Here is a 23,466-nt window from a genome sequence, read left to right as displayed (position 1 = left end):
CCCTTATTCTACCACCTAACAGACAGGAGACCACTGCTAACAGTTTGATTTATTTTGCTTCCATCTCTTATAACAGTATGCATGTACTATATTAACATCAGAGCTACAAACGTATCTTGATTTTAACGATTGTTGCAAAAACTCTCAAAGCACACCGGCAAATTTAACTCGTTGAAATATAAAAAGCATAGTCACTCAGAACCAGTGATGAAGAGATTATTTAATGCTAGGAAATCTGTTACAAATATATTTATCAGGTCAACTAAAATGCAATCATCGTAACAAATATGAAGAAGTAATTGGTGAATTTGATGCCCATGCCTTTAAAAAAAATTACAGAATATAATGAATAAGAACATCCAAGTCTAGGGGGCACCTGGGTGGCTCAGTCAGTTAAGCATCTGCCCTCGGCTCAGGTCATGATCTCACAGTTCGTGAGTTTGAGCCCCGCGTGGGGCTCTGTGCTGATAGCTCGGAGCCTGGAGCCTGCTTTGGGTTCTGTGTCTCCCTCTCTCTCTGCTCCTCCCCCACTTGCACCCTGTCTCTCTCTTTCTCTCAAAAATAAATAAATGTTAAAAATTTAAAAAAAAGAATAACCAAGTCTAATATATCATGATTGAAATATCTATCTCAATTTCATAGTTAATGACAATATATAAACAGCACTGCTATTAAAAACAAGAGGAAGACAAGAATTTTCCCTACAGTATCACCACTAATAATCACTCTGGAAATTCTAGTCAATGAAATAAGGAAAGAAAAAAAACTGATGTGAAATTATTTAAAAAAAAAACAAAATTATGAATATTTGTTCATGATATATTGGCCTACCTCAAGCCCAAAGAAAATCAACTAAAAATGCATTAATTTAAAAACTGAAATTTTTTAAAATTTAAAAGGGGCATCATATGAAATAAATATACATTTTTCAATATTGCAATAATAACATATTAGAAAATGGAATGGAAATCTCTCAGTTTTACAACTGTAAAAATATAGATCCCTTATATCTGTCTTAAAACATAAAACATCTGGTAATAAGCTATCAATAAATGGGAGAGACATTTATTAACAAACTGTAATGCTTTCCACCAGACATGGAAGGAAATAATACAGTAGAAAAGCACCTGATTTCACTACATGGTAATGTGAATTGTCTTTCCATTATTTTAGTCACATTAATTACCTTCCTTCATATCCCTTATATATAAGGCGATGACTCCAACCCAAGACAGCGATGGCGGCAGGACCCCATTGGGTCTAAGGCCAGAGCATCAGGTCAAGGAAGATTATTCTCAAGCCTTAAGCTTTCATGGTGTTTTCTCTGTTAGGTTTTGGACTTTCACAGGACCTGTTAACCCTTTCTTCTTTCCTATTTCCCCCTTTAGGAATGGGGATATCTATTCTATGTCGCACACTTACATTTTGGAAGCACCTAACTTGTCTGATTTCACAGCTCCACAGCCAGAGAGCAATTTGCCTCAGGATGAATCACACCTGGAGGGTCACTCAGCTCTGATTTAGATGATATTTAGATGAGACTTTGGGTTTTTAGCCCTCCGAGTTGATGTGGGAATGAATGAAGACCTCGGGGATTGTAGGGGCGTGTTTTGCACGTGTATTTTGCAGTTTGGGAAAAAGGCAGGGAAGGCAAACCGATATCCAGAGTTCCAATGACATCCATGTTTCTATTCCAATGAGATCAAAGCATGGCCCCGTCTATGACAGAAACAATTCAGTGCGCTCTCTCTGCGACCGGGCTGGTCCCTTGGGGAACAGAACCATATCAGGGGCTCAGAGTTGGTTGTTCCCAGCCGCAGGTAGAGCACCAAGCAGTCACTTTAACCAGATTAACCTTGGCGGATGAGAGTCCCTGTTCTTGAACCCATGTGAACCTCCATCCCTGCCACTGCAGCCATTTGGCTGATGAGATACAGGCCTCAGGTAACAGAGGAGGTTTCAAGAGACTCCCGGGTCACATCTCATTGTGCTAGGCGGACAAAAGAGCAAAGCAGGACGCAGCAGGAAGGGACAATGGGAACCAGGGAAGCCAGGACTCTGGAGCGCCCAATGGTTGCGCGTGGGTGAGTCAGAAGAGTGGGGGTAATATTATCGTCTTTCTCACGGTGTATTCCAGAAGTATCTCTGAAGGGCACAGCGCTTGTAAGTGATCGGCCACATGCATCTGCCCACACACCCCACTCAGCGGGCATTCCCCAGAGGCAAGCCCTTGCCCTGTCCCACATCCTCGTGGCATGGTTTGGGGGACCCACAGAGAGAAGTGAGTGCATCAGAGCTGATGGGCCCTCCTGTGGCCCATGCCCTTCTCTGTTCCGCGACCTTCACGGACTATTGATGGCTCCTTCGTAATGGACCTCCCAACGGACCACGTCAAAGTGAAGATATAAATCCTGCACCCACCTCCCTCCCTTCCACCTTAGCCAAGCTTTTAACTTTAAAAGCCTCAGAGAAAAGGCCTCTCCTTTACTTTACATTCCGTCCCTCTGCTCCTGACATGGCACCTACCGAGTATGACTTGATGGCAGAAAATAGGGCAGCACGGAGTGCGAGACCCTCCTCTCTCTCCCCCTCACCGCTGCCCCCAGCCCTCACCTCTCTTTTTCTTGCCTTCTCTCCATTCCATGAGATCGCTTAGCGCGGCCATATGCACGGCAGTCTTGGGACTCCGAACACACATCCCACTGGCCCCGGAAGTTCCCCCCTCTCTAACCCCCTGACATCAGGTGGACAGGTGGACACAATGTTGCTCAGACAACAAGCTCTTCCGAAGGTCAGGACACCGGACTCCTAAGCCAGGCTCTGCCACTTTCTGGCAGTGAAACTTACCTTGACGTCCCCGCTTCCCAATCTGGACCACAGAGAGGAAAACAACCACTGGAAGAGGCTTGTAGGGGTAAACATTTATCACCTCGTACAAGTAGTGCAATTGTGCTTCCAGGAGGGGCAGAGGACAGTGCACTGAAGTTACACCCAAGCCAGGAGAGGTGATGGGCTACACAGCCACGGAAACTGGCAGAGAGCCGGCCTCAGCCGGCCTCTCTGGAGAGTCAACCCCAAGGTCCTTACAGCTGTAAGGGATACCAATGCTCTGAGTTAAAAAAGGTTTGTCCTTGGAATGGCTCTTTACCCCTTCAAAGCAATCATTTCCAAAGGGTTCTTGTCCTAAGAAAGGGGGAAACATGGCTTATACCCTGAGACCCAAGCCATTCACAAAGAGGCCTTCATTCTCAAGGTGTGACCAAAGCTACCTGCATCAGAATGCTCTGAAATACTGTTTGAATGTGGATTTCAGGCCCTGGCATCGACCGTTACTTCATTTCTCTGAGCCTCAGCTTCCACGTCTGAAAAACAGGCTTAGTAGCAGCCCTTACCTAAAATGTCAGTGGAAGAGTCTAGATGGAATAAATGAACAAACACAAAGAGGAATGGCTTGCGAGGGGAGGGGTGTAATTTGCAGCTGGACGAGCTGACCCTAAATATCCCATCAAATCAGGCCTCTGTGACCCCAGATCCCCGAGGATGTCCTGGGCCTCCAACAACCAACGGGAGTGGTCCCCGTTCCTGTCCACGATGCATCCCGGCCAAACGCACAGGAAGTGGACCCTCTGGCCGGGCACTCAGCCAAGGCTGGAGCAGTTAGGAAATAAGAATGTGCATATTTATTGAGGAAACTAAAAATGTGCATGTGACGCTGCACAGAGGCGATTTATGGGGTTTTATGGAAGTGTCACCAAAAGGCCCACTCAGTCACTGCCAACATCAGGTCTGCAAACACCTGCGAGCTCAGGCAGTAAAGCTCCCTAATGGAGCCGGTGGGTGGGACTCGCGTGTGGAGGAGACTGTGAGCCATTGGGGGCAGGTGTCTGCACCCGTGCCGGGCGTGCAAGTGTGTGGCAGGGTGAAAGTCAACGTGCACGCGCCAGTGGGCATGCAGGGGAGCTGAGGTGGCTGTGAGCCCCTAAGAGTCGGTGCCATGGGTCACCCCAGGGGACTACCAGGACAGGAGGCCAAGCCACAGTGCAGAAATGTACCCATTACTCACGCTGTCTTCAAAGGACAGCAGAGTCCTGGCTGCTCCCACGAGGGGGTTAGTCATCGCCTGTTGCCGAGACTAAAGGCTTTGAGGATGCCAAGAAAGCAGATTCTCAGGGGAAAACTTTCTGGGTTGAGCATTCGAGAACCAGTGGAGTCTGGCCAGAGGGGGGATGAGTGATGTCTCTCGTCCTCCGCTGGACCCAGTCCCCACTGATGCCACACCTATTTGCTCCGGGTCTCTGAAGCTTCTGTGGGTTCTGCGAACCAGCCTCATGCCTCGCTGCTCTCCTGCGAGCACGGCCTCCTCCTCTACGCTGTCTGCCCAGCCCATCTGCCAAGCCTGACAGAGCCTAGACGGGTTCCCTGCTTTCTGAGGGCCACCTGCTGTGGAAGAAGGCTCAAGGAAGCACCTAGAAGGTGTGTTGTTAAAGAGGAGGAGAAGAGGGGGAAGGAGAAGGAGGAGAAAGCGGAAAAGGAAGACAGACTTTCAGGGCAAGTTCCTCAATCACCCCGAATTCCATCCGCAGAACAATGGCTTTAACGTCCCACAGCCAGCAGCAGAGCCCTGCAGACCATGCAGGAACGAGGGACCCCTGCTTCCTCTCTCCCCCTCACTCCTGCACAGCAGCGAGGGAATCGTCAGTGTTGCAAGAGCCCTTTGTCTTCTGGGCACTTGAGGAAGCTCACTTCCCTGCAACACGGGGAGGAGCTCGGGCCAAGTGTGGTTTGTGAAATGAAACCAGATCTTGTACTTCACCGTCCATGGTGTGCCGGGATGGATGGCCCAGCTCGCAGTCTGAGGTCAGGGGCCAGGAGTCTACGAACGCCAATCACCCACCACATCCTCGGCTGGGCCCCGTCTAGTGCCCATCCAAACTCTGAAGGAGGGACCTAGCACAACCTTGACATGGGCCACAACTTTGAGGACCCAAGAGACTGGTATTTGTTCCCAGGCACAAAGACAGTGAATGACAGGACTGTCTAGTATTTAGAACCAGAGGCTCCTTCTCCTTTCCTCAGCGCCCACAGCTGCACAGGAGGTGCTCATGGAATGGGAGAGAGAAAGAGAGAGAGAGAGAGAGAGACGGGAATGTTCGGTCTTATCAGCATCACCACTTCTGACGTCAGGACGTAGTCAAGGCTCTCTGAGAGCCAGGAGGAAAATGTAAGGGCCAACATTTCTGCGTGTTCTCCTCTCTCTCTCTCTCTCTCTCTCTCTCACACACACACACACACACACACACACACACACAGATTCTGCCCCCACTTCCGCCCCAGAGCATCTCCTGGTGGCAGGGAGTATGACAGCCAAAGGGATCAATTTCCAGCCCCCCACCCTCAGCCAGAGCAACACCTACCCTGGTGAAACGTCCATATCACCCTCCCCTGCAGCCTTGGCTGGTGGTTCTGGGAGCTGGACAAGGCAGGGATCTGTTCATCTCTGTGCCTGTCCCCAGGGACCGGCACCTGGGGCGTTACCCAGCAGATGCTCAGGGTAGGGGGCTCGGTGACCCAAAATTGTGCCATAGAGCTGACCTGCTCAGAGTTTTTTGGAAGGGGTGAGCAGGAACCAGGGCTGGGGCTGGCTCCACTCCTCAAGGTCCAGGCTGCAGTCACTAAAATGACCGGAAGAAAATCTAATGGACGGATTGCAGTCATTGGTCCTACTGACCTCTGATCCTCCCCCAAATCCCTCGCCAGACGTTGCTAGGGTTTTCGGAACTGGGAGCTATCAGTGGACGATCTTGACCATGAGCAAACATGATATACGTTATAAACTCTGAACTGCAGCGTGCTGGATCGGTGCTTCTAAACGTCTGTGTGCCGGTGAACCACCCAGGGGTCTTGTTAACATGCAGGCTCCGACTCAGGAGGTCTGAGGCGAGGCCTGAGATGCTGCATTTCTGTGCAAAAGCCAGGCGACGCCTCTGGTCCCGGATCACACCCGGAATGGCAAGGAGCCCACTCTCGAGATGCCTGGTGCCGGGTGCCTGGGATGGGAAGATCCGAGGCCCCCGTGTTGCAAGAGTCCTTCCCGGCCAGGACCCCACTGCGTCCCCCCACCCCCACTGTGTTCCACACACACCAAAGAGCCAGCTCTACCCCAGGTCTCCAGCCCTCTTCCACCTGCCTGTGTTGACACCTGTTGCCCCCAACATGTCCTCTCTTTCTCGGCGGCTTTAGAAACTCCTACCCATCCTTCCTCCAACCTCAACACCTGCTCTGCTTTTGCTCCTTGCTGCCTGTTGAGACTCCAGAAAATTACTGCAAGTGCTTTAAGCAAGTTCCTGAACTATAAAATGGGATAGTAGCAATGCCCACCTCACAGCGGGCTTTCTCAATATCGAATGAGATGATACAGGTAAAATGCTTAGCAAGGCGCCTGAGACATACTAGGTAATGAAAAAGTAAATAAATCACCCAACTTGAATGTTACCTCCTCTGCGGAACCTGCCTGGATTTTTCCACGGAGCCATTTGCTGGTGCTTCCATGATATTTGGTTTCCATTTCTCTGATGGCCCTTATGACCTGGTGTTGCACTGGTTGATTGACTGGACTATTTTATGTCATAAGTCATGAGCAGCTGGAGGTCAGGACCGTGTTTTACCCATCTCTGTTTTTCCAGGATCTGGTACCTGACTGAACATGGAACATACAGTCAAGCACGGCCACAGCCATTGCATTCAGGGGGGACTCTGTGCGAGGGTGCCCTATCCCACAAGAGCAGTGTGGTTAACTGGAATATTCGGGGAAGCAGAAGCTCTACTTAAGTGAGTTTTCCAGATAACTGAAGGTTTACACCCAGGGAAAAATCACTCTTCATTTTTAAACTTTTTGCCAACTTTTTCCTTAATGTGTTCCATAATGAAACAGAGCACAGGGGTCCTAATATAACCTTCCCAAGATAACTTGAGGACATCAAGAAGACATTTATCATTGCCCCCGGGGTGACCGCATAGCTACTTTGTTGAGACGGTTCTGTTTTGCACTCATTGACTGGTGGTGTTATTATTCAGGCCATTCTTTCTTTCCCCTGGTGAGTCCCAGTTTGGGGAAAAAAAATGACCAGGTCGCCCTAACCAGAGATATACTGTGCTGGACCAAAATGATGGCCTGAAGGACCCCTGAGGTGAATATGAATATTTCCTATGGGTTTTTTTAATATGGCCCCCAAATTCTTTGACATCTGTCTCACTGAGAGATGGGGTCTCTGTCTCCTTCCCTGAATTCAGGCAGGTCTATAACATCTGACCAACGGCACACAGTAGAAGTGGTCCCGTGCAGTGACCAGGCCTTCAGCAACTGGCAAATTCCCCCCGCCCGTATCTTAGGATGCTCCCTCTTTGGGACCCAGCCTCCACACCATGAGGAAGCCCACGGAGACAGCTCCTGCAGAGAAAGACCCAGAGCCAGAACCGACTTGCCAGCCATGTGTGAGTCACCTTGGAGGTGGGTCCCCAGCCCCCCCTTGATCCGCCCCAGCCAATGCTACGCGGACAACAGCTGTCCCTTCCATACACTGCTCAACTGCCGATTTGAGAGCCAAGTATGTGATGGCTGTTTCCAATCACCTGTTGGGGGTCATCTTTATGCAACAACAGAGAATCAGAGTAGTTGCCCAAGAAGCAAATGCTGCTGGAGAATTCGGTGTTTGGAGTCCCGGAGTCTATTAGGAATCAGCCCGGCCCCTGCCTTCTCCTTCAAGGCCAGACCCCGTGCTGTCACTTCTAGGAGAGTAAGTGAGGATAATTACAGGTTCTGAACATAGAATCTCCGAGTTCTGGTCTCTCTGAAACCTCAGGGAAATTAACCATCTTCTCTGAGCCTCGGTTTCTTCATCTGTAAGGGAGTGATGATAGGACCTAGGTCATGGTGTTGCAATAAGGAATATAAAGCAGAGACTGGCAAACCCCTTTTGTGAGGAGGCAGATGGTGAATATTTTAGGCTTCGAGGACCCTACGGGCTGTCACCACTCGATTCTGCCATGACAGCAAGAAAGCAGACACAGGCGTCCATAAACAAATCGGCATGGCTGTGTGCCAATAAAACCTCTTTTACGGAAACAAGATCTGGCCTGAGGGTCAGAGACTTCAGACCCCTGCAATAAAGGATTGGGAAAGTTCCCGGCATAAGTGCCAGCCACCATTAGCATATGCATTATTGTTGTTGATATAAATGCAACTGTCTTTAGGCAGCAGAGTTTGTTGGGGATTTCACCAGCCCCATAACCACAGGGTTCACCAAAAAGTGTTCACGCCGACATAACGAGCGGCAAGCCTAGCGACAAGATGAGTCACCCTAAGTCAGTGACACGGAGGAGCTTCAGAAGCTGCTCCGCCACCTTCCTTGGGAGCAGTCTTGCCCAAGTCGCCTTACCTCTGGACACAAGGCAGTTCTCTAAAATGAACATATGCGTCGCAGGCCTTCCCGGGGAAACTGATGCTTCAAATCCAGAGCTAAGACACTGTCTCATGTGTCATCACGTCTTTCAGCTGAGAGCCCCTGGGCAGGGATTTTGGAGGAGTCCAGCTTTAGGGTAATAAAAGGAAGGAAGGGAGGGAGGAGAAGGGGGAGGGCCCGGGAGGGACAGTAGTGGTGAAGAGGCTGGAAGAAACGTGCCCCCCATCAATTCTTCTCTCTGGGCTGCCCGTTCACGCACTCGCTCACTCAGGTCTGTGTATTGCTTGCCAGCTGGGAGCCAGGTCCTGGGCTGGGAGTGGGGTCACTGCGAGTGACGGAGACACTCTGAATCCTGCCTCAGGGAGGGGGCCCCCCTCCAGCGAGGGGAAGAGGCCATTACGTAAGTCGTGGCAGTAATAGTGTTGTGTGTTGTGAAAGGGGAAGTGGAGGGTGGGGACCACCATTTGGGGATGGGGGACCTGGCCCAACTGGGGGTCAGGGGAGGTCTTCTCAAGGAAATGACACTAAAGCCAAGACCAGGGGAATGAATGGGGATTAGTCATCACCCTCTGCCTTCCTCCTCTTCCTGAGTTTGCCCTTGTGCTCAGAAAAACCCTCGCCTGCCCAACACCCATCCATGCAGAAGATCACTCTCCCTCCCTCCTCCCGGGCCCAGTCCTCCCTTGCCTGCACTGCCTTATAAAACATCTCTTTTCCCTCACCTAAACCTTTACTGAAGTTTCAACGTTTTAGGATAAAAACTTAAAGCCTTCATAACATGACCCACTAGGCCTTGTGTGACCCAGTTCCTGATACCTCTCCAGCCTTACCTCACAGTCTCCCATTGGTAACTCTGCTCTGGCCACCCTGGATTATTGTCCAGGCCTTCCTACCACAGGCCCTTTGCACATGCTCTTTCCCTTCCTTAGAATACTTTTCCCTTGTCTGTTTATCTACTTGTCCTTCAGATATCAGATCACTTGTTTCCTCAGGAAGGCCTTTCCTGACCTCCCCCACTCATTAAAAAAAAAAAAAAAAACAAACTCTCTTTTTAAGTGTTCAAAGCCCCTCTGGTTAGCACCTACCACAGATGCAATTTCCATGATCAGTGGGAAGACTTAACTAATGCCTGTCTCCTCAAAGACACCATGAGCCCCAGAGACTTATCTGTATTTTTTTACAGCTTCACTCTAGTATCAGGGCCCAGCACCCAGTGGGGGCCTGGTTAAAATATTTATTCCAATGACTGAAATGTTGGAGGAAATCTCTGCTGCCACAGCATTTCTACATTACCTGGAGAGTAAAAAAAAAAAAAAAAAAAAAAAAAAAAAAAGCCCGACCCCCGCTGAGCGTGTATATATTTTCGGGTTTGAGTGGGTGTGGCATGGTGAGGGAAGAAAAATCTACCGCAGAGTCAAGAGAGCAGAGTTGGAGTCCCATCTCCAAATGCTCTTTGGGTCGAAGTTTCCTCATGTGTGAAGACAGTGAAAGAACAACTTCCCCCCTCCCCAACCTCCTCCTGGACCTGCTGTGCACAGCGAGACCCTTTCAAGGATGGACACGATGAGTTCATGATGGCTCCGCGTCCGCCCGGGAATCACGACAGAGGCTTGAGCCCGCGGGGCCCCACTGCTCTGGGGCAAGACGCGACTGGGGCAGACGAGGACGTCTGAATGTACCTGTGCCACCACGAGCCCAGCAGCATTGATCGCCAGCCTTGTAGAGGGAACATTTGCCTTTCTTCCCCTTCCAAATAATTAAAGTATAATATTTTATGGCCTGATAAAATTTACTGGGACCCTTGGCACGTAATTATAGTGCTTCTTTAAAGGAGACCCCATAAAAGATGCATGATTAGAAAGTTAAGGATCTGGATAGAATTACAACGATGTGACAAATAATTTACAAGTGATAAACTGTCCGAGGGGGGAAAAAAATTCCAATAACCTCTGATGAAGACTAACAATTAAAATAATAAATCCCCCAAGAGCAAGGGTAAACCTTTCTTCTTGGTCAAAGGCTTACACTCCATGAGCCCAGCAAGACGAGCAGGGCTTCTCATCAAAGTCAAACCCTGGGCTCACCGGGCGTCTATTCTTTCTGGACGTATGTATTTATTTTTGTACTTAAGCACTTACTTATATTTAATCTTTTCAGTCATTGACTCATCTGCTGATCTATCCTTTTTGTTGTTGTTGTTTCTAGCCCTTCTTCCGTTCCATCATCACATACATTCATCATTCCTTCCGTCCCTCTGTCCACCCACCGTTCCATTCATTCATTCATTCCCCTACCCATTCATCCATGCCCATCTGTTCATTTATCCATTTATTAGCGACTTGTTAACTTGTTCATCTACTCATGTATCTGTCACGCATTTATTTTTCCTCCACTTACCCCTCCACGTGTCCACGCCGTCCACGTGTATTGTTTTTCTGTGCTACAAAGACTCTTCTCTATGTCCTAAGGCAGCACTGTCGCACAGAACTATAAAGTGAGCCACATAAAGGATTTTAAATTTTCTAACAGCCACATTAAAAAATAAAAAAAGAGGGGGCACCTGGGTGGCTCAATCAGTTGAGTGTCTGACCCTTGATTTCGGCTCCGGTCATAAACCCTGGGTCATGGGATTGAGCCCCCACTTTGGGCTCTGTGCTAAGTGTGGATTCTGCTTAGGATTCTCTCTGTCTCTCCAATTTCCCATTCTCCCCTTCTTGCATACTTACATACCCTCTCTCTCTCTCTCTGTCTCTCTCTCAGTAAAATAAAATAAAAAATAATAAAAAATAAAGTTAAAAGAACCAATGAAGTCAATTTATGTAATAATTACATTCTTTAATAATTATTGTTGTTATGGAATGGTGTAAGTCTTTTAACATACGTCACATATTTATTTTCATACAAAATACAAATCCTATTTACTGACATTGTCATTCGTTTCATTTTAACTCCGTATAGCCAACGTATGATCATTTCAACATGTCGTCAAGATAAAAACATTCACCAGTTATTTGACATCTTTCTTTTCATCCTAGGCTTTCAAAACCCAGTGTGCATTTCACACCTGCAGCTCAGCTCGGCCGGACTAGCCACAGTTCAAGTGCTCAACAGCCGCACGTGGTCCACGGCTACCATATTGGACGGCCCAGTTGTAGATCTCTGAAGATGAATCTGAGAGCTTTTGCCCTTGGAGACTTCACACTCGGGTGAGGACAGAGCGCTGAGATTTGCTGACTGTTGGGACACAGTGTATCTCAGTCACCATCTCACTTCATCTTGACATTCAAGCTATAAGATACTCCCATTCTATCCTTGGGGACACTAAGACTCACAGAGAAGTGGTAAAAAGTTCTGGAATAAAATAAGTTGAGCACCCCCAAAACACTGCTCAAAGGAGCAGACAGAGCAGGGACTCAGCAGGTACGGAAACTTTTAGGGGATTGCCTAGCTCGGTCCAAGGCCTGGGAGGGCCTGGAATCAGGCACTGAGCCAACCTGGAGGTAGGGGAGAAGCCTCACCACAGAAAGATCTTTCCAGACAGAGCAGACACACAGAGAGAAAAGAGAAGAGTTAACACTCTGATGTGACCAAGCTCTGGTCCCCGAAATCTTCAAATATCTCACGGCAGGGACACAGGGTGTAAAAGAACATAGTTGGGAGAATTTAGAAAGAAAGAAAGAAAGAAAGAAAGAAAGAAAGAAAGAAAGAGCTCACACGGGTCACGACTAGCCTTTTGCACCCAAAATCACCGTCTTCTATCCTTTCATAACGCAGCGCGCAAGGATTCTGTGGCCAATCATCTGCATGGCGCCCAGGCCTGGAGAGGGCGACGGTGTCCCTGATGGCAGTGATACAAAGGTGATGGTCCTAAGAGTCACAGGAGCTCACATTACGGAGCACTTTCACCGTGTTCCAAGTACTATGACTGCACGGTTCACTGACCCCTTTATTTCAGAGACGGGGAAACTGAGGCGTTTTCCCAAAGTCCACTAAATGCCATCTGCCACGTGTTCCCTGCAGAGACCCCCGAATGAGCGTTTCACTGGAAACTGGCCCTGCCAGACGGGATACGGGCTGGGGGGACGGCCGCTGGGGACCCGGAGCTCCTCTGGGTCGCTGTTTCCACCAAGTTCACGGTCCAGTGGGGAAGAGGAATCTGTGGCAGATAAAGGCCTGTCAGAGTTCCCGGCGCTGTGCTAGATATCCCAACACAGCCAAGTGGAAACAAAGAGGGGAGCTAGCTGTCTGTCACCCCCCCACCCCGTGGGGCTGGAGAGGCAGTCAGCAAGGCTCTACTGAAGGGGTGATACTCGGGCATCACCAGGCTTCCTGTGACTCCCCCGGCAAGAAGTAATCTCTCTCCCTTCCACAAATTAGCCCCTTTGTCAGGTCCTCAGAGCCCAGGCCGAGCCCCGGCCCCCACTGGGACAATTTCCGCTGCCCTCCCTCTCCTTCCCCAGCACAGCCTGCTCATTCTGTAATCCCCCCGCAGGCACCAGGGAAGCTTTATACTTACTCAACGTCATAACGGATCAATGGAGAAATACAATCGCTGGGATTTTGGAGAATGTATATATTTGTTTAAAAACCCCTGTCTTTCTCCGGGTGCAGACAAAACACTGCCAGCTTAACACCTCCCAGAGATGCCCTGTGGGAAGATTTCGGGGCTTTAAGCTGTCAGTAGCAATATCAGTCAGACGGGCTTCGCGGTGGCCTCTGCTCTGGAACAGGAGAGACGTGGCAGAGGAGTGGGACAGGGGAGATAGACGGAGCTGAAGTCAGTGGAGACAGAGCGAGAAAGGGAGAGAGACGGCACCGGCACTCGGGACGGGAGACGACAGCTGAGAAAGGGCAGTGCCGACTCGGGGGCCCTGAGCCACTTGGGTGGGGGAAGACAAGAGTCAGGAAGACACAGGCCAGGCTCAGACGAAGTGAGCCAGGAGCCAAAACGGGACAGACATCAAGTCATCGGCGAGATTGGGAAGGCGAGGCAGACGGACAGAAAAGGAAGGAGGGTGAGGGGGCCCGGTGGGACGTCTAGAGCACACGCAGCCCCCACCCGAGGCCTGTGCTCAGCTGTTACCCCTGCCTCGAGGATGCTTTGCCTGCTTCTTGTATCGCTGGCTTTTTCTCCTCTCTCCTCGGAAAGGCCTCCAATGGCCACTCGAGGCAATGAAGGTCTGCCCCACTTGCTCCCAGCTATTGTCCTCCAACAGAAAACAACACTCAGGGGGTTTCTTTTCTAGAACTTGTTAGCTTTTTATTATTCACTTGTTTATTATTCATACCCAGGGCCACTGCTGTCTTGTCATAACCTCAGGGCCTAGAATAATGCCTGGCATAGAATAGGTGGTACTTAATGGTTGAAAAACATAATAAATGGAAGGAAGGAAGGAAGGAAGGAAGGAAGGGGGAAGAGAGAGGGAGAAAGGAAGGAAGGAAAGAAGGAAGGAAGGAAGGCAGGCAATGAAGGCAAATCAGTCTCCATCTACTTGGTCATGCAGGTTGGAAGACCAGGATTTGGGGCAAGGTCGGGGTTGACTGGGAATGGATGCCTGTCCTCTGCAGCTGGGCACAGGCAGAGGCTGTCTGTGACAGAGACCTGTGGCAGCAGGGGGCAGGGCCTGCATCCGACACCGATGGGCATCAGCCAGACCAAAGAGGATCCTGGGAAGAAGGCTGCTGGGGAGCTGAGCACTTTCCCTCCTGCTCTGAGGGTCCCTCTGGAGTTCCGTCCAGATAGAAATGGTTTCATCCATGACTTCGCTTTGTCTAAAGTTCGAAAAGGTCCTGTGGGCAAAAGTGCATGACTCCCACGTGTGCTTCTTGGGCGGTGAAAGTCCCTAACTTAATGGGACTCCCATCAGCCCCATTAGGACTCACGCAGCCTCCCTCCCGTGCAGGGCTCTCTGCCTCTATGGAAAGTGCTTTCAGGAGCCATTTTGCAAGACCAGCCCCTGCTGACCAGTGCCGGAAAGCACCTCAAGGGAGAAGCTTCCAGTCCAGATTGGAGTGCTTTGGCTTCCTGGAAGTCCCTGGTGAAGAAGAGTCCTCTTTCGGAGGCCAGACAAGAGGCCATTACGTGTGTTTGCACCTTGAGGCTAGCACGGAAGCGGTATTGGCCTGCTGGGGTGATCTGGCTGCCGGAAAGCCAGAGAGAGGCTGGGCAGCTTGGCAGGAAGCAATCTGGGTATGAAATCCCATTGTGAGGGGACTGCTCCCGGCCACTTATAGTGTGCCCCAGAAATAGTGACTCAATTCAACAACAACATCCGAAGCCACCCACAGCCCCTCCCCCACCCCTGCCACAAGGACTCTTTCTTTTTGCCTCCCTGCCCTTGCTCACATTTACCCAAACGTGACACTCTTGCTTTCGCAGAGTAAATTCCAGGTCACATTTTACTTTCCTGGTAATTGTGTAATAAACATCTTGCATGTTTCAACAAGACCTCCATCACTGACACTGTTGACAAGTCCATTGATGTCCCACTTCACCTACCAGTCCCCTGTAAATGATCCTCTGAGGGTTACCCAGGTGCTTGCCCTGACAGACACTGATACAGCAAACATCTCTGCTTACACCTATTCCTTCCTTCAACATTCTTTTCTCGGGATAAATACCAGGGTGCGACAATAAATTGTCACATCATCCCCGAAGTTTGTAAGAATTTGGATGGTCACAAGCAGTGTTTGTGTATATGATTTTTCGATCCAACCTCACTAGAATCGGGCATCATTGCATAATTTTTTTTTTCCTTAGGTGATTGATGTAAGTTATTGTAATTCCCTTGGACAGAATTAAGAATGAACATTTTTGGGGGCGCCGGGGTGGCTCAGTCGGTTGAGCTTCTGACTCAGGCTCAGGTCACGATCTCGGCAGTTTGCGGGTTCGAGCCCCGCATCGGGCTCTCTTCGGTCAGACCCCACTGCAGATCCTCTGTCCCCTCTCTCTCTCTGCCCCTCCCCCTTCCCCTGCTTGTGCTGTCTGTCAAAAATAAAAATAAACATTAAAAAAAGAAGAAGAGTGAACATTTTTTAAATGCTTGTTTATTCTTCATATTACTTGTATGTGAATTTTGGTTTACAGGTCGATTCAGCTCACCTTCTCACTCCTTTTCTGCGTCTGTAAGTTTGGGCGTAAATCACCCCCCTCTGGGAAATAAGGAATGATCTATTCAGAGGATGGCATCATAAATGACGGGCATCACTCAGAGCTTGGAATACGGTCCTCACCCCGGCCTGGGGGCAGCCACACCGAAGGACAGCCATATTTCCTCCCAGCCCGTCATCTGCTGACCTCTGACCGGGCTAGGCTGGGAGGCTACTGATGTTAATGCACTCTGTGCGTCAGGCACCGTGTTCAGCACTCTCCATAAACGTCTCACTCAGTCCCTCCACTGACACTGAGAAGTAAACATTAGAATCTCCATTTTGTAGATGGAATGGAGAGAAGTCAAGTTACTGACACAACACCACCCAGACCAGATTCGAACCCAGATCTATGGGTTGATAAGGCTCACGGCATAACCACTGCCCTAGCCTTGGATGGAAAATATGACCAAAGGGTGTTAAAAGTTGTTGGTGAACATGATACCATTTGTATTAGAAACAGAACCAATAGACTCCACAGAGATGTGCATGTAAGAGGAAATTTATTCTAGGAGCTGGCTGATGTGATTGCCAAGGCTAAGAAATCCCGCAAGCTGCCATCTACAAGCTGGAGTAGCCGGAGAGAGGGTGGTGAGATTTAGCCGAAGGCCGAAGGTCTGAGAAGCCCCACTGGGAGCTGGAAAGCCCAAGAACCAGGAGCTCCGAGGCCTGAGAGGGTAAGATGGACGTCTCAGCTCAAGTGGAGACAAAGTCACCCTCACGCTGCCTTTTCCTTCTGGTCGGGCCCTCGACAGGTTGGATCACGCCCCCCGCCCCATCTTCTTACTCTGTCTACTGATTCTGCTAATCTTTTCCAGAGATACCCCCACAGACACACCTACAGGTGCTTCACTGGCATCCCTTAGCCCTGTCAAGTTGACACATAAAACGCACCATCACATCGTCTCTACCCTAAAAGAGCTCACAGTCCTCTGGAAAGACAAGTAGGAAGAGTCACAAAACCACGGGTAATAACGACACGTGTGGTCAGGGAGCTGTGGGGGCACCGTGAGAAGCCCTTGCTTTGGAGCTGAGGAAGGCTTCCTGGAGAAGGTGATGCCGCATGGGGTGTTGAGCGCGAAAGAGGACTTGCTTGGTGGACAAGGATGAGACTGCGGAGCAAAGGGAGAGCTGAGACCTGGGCCTCATATGTCTGCAGGGGGAAAGGGCTTATGGGTAAGTATGGAGGGGAGGTTTTGGAATCGGACAGACCCCGTTTCGAACTCTGCCTCGTCTCACTAGCTGTGCAGTTAGTCATTTCACTCCCTGAGCCTCAGTGTGCCCGTCCTTAGAACAAAGACACCTGTTTTGCTAGTTGTTGAAGGGACTAAGGAGCCCATGAAAGTAAAGCACTCAGTCCAGCACCTGGCCAGAGAAGTGAGTGCTCAGAAGTGCCAGGTTCTTGCTGCCACCTCGGAGGATTTCCCACTTCCCCTACCCGACCTTCCTTTCCACAAGCAAACTCTGGAGTGTGACCCGTGAGGAGTGGCTTCCAAGGACACATACCTGTGAGCACACGCCTCTCTGGAAGCAACAGAGGGCAAAGAAAGCCATCTGGGCTTTGAATTCAGCCACATCTGACTTCATCCCATTGCAGCCACTTTGCAGCTTGGACCTTATACCTTGGACAACTCACTTACCTCCACGGAGGCTCAGTTTTCTCCTCTGTAGAAAAGAGCCAGCAAACCCTGCCTTAGGAATTCTCCTGGCCCATGAGCACAGTGGCCTGCACATCCACAGGCTCTCATTGGTCAGCGAAAGCCCCCGAAAGCCCTCGTCCTTTTGGTCACCACGCAGGCACTCACAGCGGTGGTCTGATGCAAACGTCCGTGCTTCTATTAATCTACACAGGGGAGCAGCAGCCCCTTTGTAGGGGCCCCGGGGCCCGTTACCCTCTGGGGCACCCAGCCCGGCAGGGTCTAAAGGCAGTAGCCTCTACTCCCCAGCCCATCGTCTCCACATCCTCCCCTAACTATTGCGGGAAGGAGCATGACTCATGGAGGGGAGACTACTGGCATCGTCTCCACTCTTCCCCCACACCCCCACACCCCCCGCCCCTGCATGGGGCCGGCCAGCAGGCTTGTGGTTAAAGGGCCTGCCTGGGTTGCAAAACAAGCCAGTTTGCTGTGTTCGGCATCACGTGACTCAGCGGGCTCTGGGATGGCCTTTTCTTCCCTCACTCACTGACTCACTGCAGGCTGGCTTGCAGTCACATGGGTTTCTGGGCCTCAGTTCCCCCCCGAGCGCTCCTGGCTAAGGAGCTAGAGAAGACTAAATGAGAAGAACTGCTTCATTTTTCCTTGTGTTATTACACCATGAATGTGTAAATATATTCTCGTTCTGAACAATGTAAAGACAATCAAATATAGAACACGAGAAACAGGAAGCCACCCCTTTGCAGCAGCAAATCTAGTCAATATTTTCCCGAGCATGTTCAAGAGCCCTGTTATTTTTTTAAGTACTTTTAAGTTACATAGAAATCTATACATACACCCTTCTTTTTTTAAGTTTATTTATTTTTGAGAGAGAGAGAGAGAGAGTACAAGCAGGGCAGGGGCAGAGAGAGAGAGGGAGAGAGAGAGAATCCCGAGCAAGCTGCACCCTGTCAGCGCAAAGCCCGACGCAGGGCTCGATCTCACGAACTGTGAAATCAAGAGAACCTGAAATCAAGAGTCAGATGCTTAACCAACTGAGCCAGCCAGGTGTCCCAATGCATCCTTCTTTTTAAAAAGAGTAGACTATTACTGGGAAGGCCGGTACCTCCAATCCTGATCCACTCCAGAGGCAACCCCTAGTGTCAATTATTTCTCTTGCAAATCTCTGTTCTTTGTATGGTGTTATGTGTTACATAGAAGCTCATAGTAAAGGCTAGGGGCCTGGTTGGGGGAGGGAAGGGGGCATTTCTATTCTTAGCGCTGCACAATGTATCTTTCTACAACTTGCTTTTTTCATCCATCACAATGCTTCCGCGATTTGCCGTTGAACACCCAAAGGTTCCACTTAGTTCTTTTAATGGCTACTTAGTATCCCATAGTGGGCATGTGCCCTAGTCTTTACCAGTTGCCAAGTCCAGACTCCAGGGTTTGCACTGCTCATAAACAATGTTAACATGAACACCCACCCACACTCTTCTTTCGCCCACTGCAGGTAGTTCTGGAAAGTCGATGCCAAGTGGTAGAATCTGCGCTCCCCAGCACATTTAGGTTTCGTACATAGCACTGCATGGTGTTCCCAAGACAGCAGTTCCTCTCTGCTTTCCAGGGGTAGAGATATGTGTCCATGTGCACATGGAAACTCACTTTTGAAGGGTTCATAGTAAATGGTACTCAGTGTCCTGTTGAGAGACAGCTCAGGGAGTGAGGAAGGCAGGCAGAACATCCGCTCTAGGTGAAAATGATCAACCGCTGAAGCCAAACTCACTAGGGAGAGGGGGAAACTGAAGCCTGGCCAAAGAAATTGACTTGCCCATTAGTTCCCAGTCCCTTCTTGCCAAGCCTACTCTCAATGGTTAAGAGGAAGCAAATCCTCCTACACAGGAGTCAGGGGAATCTTTTTCCAAACTTAAATAGAATCATGTCCCCTCCTTTGCTTGAGATATTTCATTGGCTTCCTATGCTCTAACTTCAGGACCTCACCCGACCCTTTGCTCTCTGTCTCCAGAGAGCACCAAGATGTCTCCTGCCACGGGGACTTTGCATGTGTTTTTGACTCTCTGAAACATTTCCTGCTCCTCCCCTTCCGCACTCACACTCACTTTGCTGATTCCTTCTCCTGTCTGAGATCTCAGTTAAAGCATTCCTTCCTCAGGGAAGCCACCTTGATGATCCCCTTGACCATGCCACAGCCCTCTCAGAATCTCTCTTAGTGTCTTGTATTTCTCCTTCAGAGAACTGCCCACAGATGCGATTTATACTTTCTGTGTAATACTTGAAAAATATCTGACTCACCTACTGAGTCTCCAAGGCCAAGAGCTGGGTATCGCTTTGCTGGATCTCCGGCATTTCAGTCACATGGATGCTCAGTATTATCTGAATGAACGAAGGAGTAACTTTCCTCCTCTCTCCTCACCACATGGCCTTTTGGTCCTATTCTCCTCTGGGCCTTCCCCTTCTGTCACCAAGGTTCCCAAGGGAGGCTGCCTCAGCAGGCACACATCGTTCTGATCACAGGAGACAGAGGGTGGCCTGAAAGTCACCTTGGCTTCAGATTTGCCATTCCTGATTTCAAACCCCATTTCAGCAAATTGGACGTGTCACGTTTGTTCTCTGGGACTCAGTTTCTTCATCTGCAAAGTGGGCAGCAACCCCCCCCCCCCCACCCAGCCGCCCCTTGCAGGATTGTATGGAGCCTGAGTACAAGGCCTAGCCCAGCGCCCTGAACCTCGTGTCGGCTCAGTCCTGGGGGGAAGCCCTCTCAAACCACATCTCTCATAATCACCTCACTGTGGTCTGAAGCAGATTTCACACTTAGGTTAAGACAACGTTGACCTTCCCCACACTTTCAGATCCTTGCCCTGAATCCAGCAAGGGGAGCTCCATCATCTACCTGATAAACCAAACACTGTCACCACCAGATGCAGGCACTAAGGGCAGACAGGGGATTAGAAACGGCCCCAGGGACCCCCTGTGACTCTCTAAGACCCGAAGCATTCAGCCAATAGGGAGCAAGCTGGGGTTACCTTAAACCCACACAAGCTTTCTCCCTTCAGAGTAACAACACCGCTCTTCCTTGATGGCACCTGCAAAGCTCCCTAAGGGGCCAAGAGACCTTTCTGGATCCCCGGAAGAAGAGTTGATGAGGAAAGGAGAAAGAGGGGCACCGATTGAGCCGCAGCCTTGGGGATCAATAAGGGACAGGAGAGACTAAGGCTAGGAAGGACATCCTGCGGCCCTCACAGGAGAAGCATCTGGATCCCCAGAGCTGCGTCCGTGGCCGGGAACTCCAGAACGTCCCAGAACGTCCCAGAACATCCCCTGCCCCTTTTGTTTCTCCCTCACCTCTGGCTGTGGGCCTTTGCTTTAAACCAGCCTCATCCCCGGGGCCTCATCTCTCGTCCCACGTTCCTTAGTGCCAGGTCCCAGCCAGACCTGGAGGTGCCCTGGGAGCACGACTGATGTGGCCAGGCTCTCGCAGAGTTCACAGGCCAGTGGCTTGTTCCTGCAGCAGCAGGCAAGGAAAAGTGGGGGAGCCGTGAGGGGCCACTGGCCTGCTTTGCCGGGTCTGGGGTATCTGGGACCTCGGGACAATGGGATATTAAGGGTATCAACGGAAGCAAGGAGGAGACTGCCCCAGACGAGCCAGCCACCAGCCTGCCGTGAGCGGGTCTGGGCGGCCCCCACCCCATCCCCCCTCTCTCACCTTCTCCAGCTACTCACCCGCGATTAGTGAGCACGCAGCAGGCCTGTTTTCTTTCACTAATGTGTCCCCGGGATCAGCACAGAGCTTGTCACGGTAAACACTTGGAAGGAAGAACAAGAAGGAAGGTTGGGAGGACATGGCTTTGCAGGAAGGGAGAGAAACAAGAACGAAGAAAGCAGAGAGCCCTGCACACATCGAGTGATTGATTGATCCACTCTTTACTGTGCCGGACATTGTACTCGACTCGGGGCACGGGGAAAGCAGATGAGGTCCCCGCGTCACGGAGCTTGTGTCCTGACACTTGCAGGGACACCGGCACGCCTTCCTCCCGGTGCGTCCCCGTAGAACAGCAGTCCCACAAAATGCCCAGCACTGTGCTCCTCTGTCAGATGAGCCTGAATCTGCTACAGCCCTTGCTCCCACCTTGGACTTCACCTCAGAGAGTGAAGGCTCTGAGAAGGTGTGCAATTAGAGAAAAGCCTGATGAACCCGGTCTGCTCTAAACACTTTCTGCCCGAAAGCCGCTTTTTCTCAGAATTACATCCCACGGTCTTAAAGGAACCCGGCAGAGGTCACCTCCTGGTCGGCGCCCCCGGGGCAGGTCTGGCCCTTCTGTTCGGCCGCACTCCTCCTCTCTCTGGGCTTATTCCCGACAGCACGTCCCGTGGATGGGTCCCGCAGCCACAGTTTCCGTCCCTGGGTTTCCTGGCACCGGGGAACTGCTCCTTGACTGGGCTCCAGGAAATCATGCTCTGTGCCGTCTTTCTCTGCCGGGGACGGGGCTGTGCAGACGCCTCCTGCTGTTCTGTCCTCGGGGCTCAAGGGCCGGGAGAGGCAGCAGGAGAAGCCAGAAGCCACAAGAGGCTGGGCCTGGGATTTGAACGGCAGGAAGGGAGGCCTGGCCTGACCGGAAGGTCCACACTATTCTGCCAGACCTCCAGGTTTTGACGGAGGCCGAATCCCGCCTGCCAAGGGAACTCAGAGCCTGCCAAACCCCCACGAGGATGGAGACAAACATCAGCCTCGTGTTTCTGATTCACACCATCTCAGCTCCTCAAACCGCTATTTGGTGAAAGCTGCTTACGTTTCGACAAATCCAAGGACCCTCTTTGCAAACGGTGATTTGGCTTTGTCCTGAGATCTCCGGGCCAGAGTGGGACGATTCCACGCCCGCTCTGCCCCCACAGGCCTCTCCCCCTTCAGAGAGAATTGCAGCCTCTAGATGCACTTTGAGAAACAAACGTCACCTTTCAAACCTCGGTTTCCTCCTCCGTAACCCGGGAGCGGCCCTGATCTCGCAGAATTGCTGAGATTAAATAGCGAACGCGTTATTTAGGCCCCAGGACTTAATAAGCACTAAAGAAGAAGGTATACATTATTAATCGTAGTATTAGGGTTATTACCAGCATCCTCATCATCGCTGTCCCGTGATTCAGTGAGCCCTTGGAATCTTGGAAACAGTGCGTGGATTCCCGGAGTAGATCTTCTTAGTAGCGACCCCAACAAATAAATCCCCCTTCTCAGAACCCACACTAATGTGGTCCCCTCGCCCACAGGGACGCTGGCATTGGCCACGTGATCCGGTTTCGCAACAAGGGGAAGGTCAGGATGACCCAGGCACTGGAGGAGGCTCAGGCATCCAAGACTTCCAGGCGGGGCCCGGGGCCAAACTGGATGGAGCCCCATGGTGAGCCCAGCAGAGAAGCCTCCAGTCAGATGAGCCGCTGCCCTGAACCACCGAGTCTGGGGCAGTGTCTTACGCAGCAATAGAGAACTGATAGAGAGGGCCTACCTCTTTGTCCTCTCCTCCCCTCTGTCACTAGGCCCCCTTTCTCAAGCCTTCTGGTTCAACTGGTCTGTCTCTGTGGGCTGGAGAAATGGTCAGCCTGGAGCCTGGTGAGGGGTCTTGGGTTTATCATCCTAATTCACAACATCCGCCGCCCACGGCTACTCAGACAGACTCCCCGGAGGCAGAGGAGCGTGTCCCCCAATCCCCACCTTAGAGCACAGCCACCTGCCATTGAGAACTAAAACACAAGTGAGTTCGAAATGATTCCAGACGCTGCATTAATCCAGGCTAACGGGAGGGAAGATCAGTCAGAATAAGAAGTGAACTGCACTTTTTCAAAAAAGGTGACCTGTAGTTTTATGGCTCTCGAACTCATACGGTAACTCAAGCTAAATTCTCAAGCGCTACCAACAACTTGTCCCCTGGGGAAGGTCTGCTGAGTGGAGTAACTTGGTTTGCAATTGGCATATTAATTGCTTGCGTTCTGACACGTTCCTCCAAAGAACCCACCTCTATCTGTGGAGAGCTGATGCCCTTCAATGCTTCGACATGAACCCTGCAAACATTTACCCTGCGGGCAGGAGCGAGGACCCCCACGAAAGTGAATCTCCCGTCCCTGCTCCTTCTAGACTTCGGACCTGTGGTAACCATGCGTTTATTGGAACATATCAGAGTGTATTCGAGTAGCAGTGGGAGAGAGCTGGCCGGTGC

The 23,466-nt window shown here is 50.7% G+C and overlaps 1 long non-coding RNA gene across 3 annotated transcripts; it reads right to left on the bottom strand.

Moving 5' to 3' along the window:
- Positions 1-15,443: 15,443 nt before the first annotated feature.
- On the bottom strand, positions 15,444-21,882 carry LOC121012194 (uncharacterized). 3 transcript variants are annotated; one of them, XR_005782009.1, is made up of 4 exons: positions 21,543-21,882; positions 20,984-21,066; positions 19,556-19,767; positions 15,444-15,862 (listed from the first exon to the last, which is right to left on the bottom strand). It is a non-coding gene; the product is annotated as an uncharacterized LOC121012194 (long non-coding RNA). The 3 variants fall into 3 exon arrangements; XR_005782007.1 differs by lacking the exon at positions 15,444-15,862 and adding an exon at positions 16,095-16,277; XR_005782008.1 differs by lacking the exon at positions 15,444-15,862 and having other exon boundaries at positions 18,297-19,767.
- Positions 21,883-23,466: the final 1,584 nt, after the last annotated feature.

Source organism: Herpailurus yagouaroundi, unplaced genomic scaffold, assembly GCF_014898765.1.
Source record: "Herpailurus yagouaroundi ecotype Mexico unplaced genomic scaffold, PumYag 196, whole genome shotgun sequence".
Lineage (NCBI taxonomy): Eukaryota > Metazoa > Chordata > Mammalia > Carnivora > Felidae > Herpailurus > Herpailurus yagouaroundi.
The sequence above is the reverse complement of the archived record's forward strand: the minus strand, read 5'-3'. Positions and strand labels throughout refer to the sequence as shown.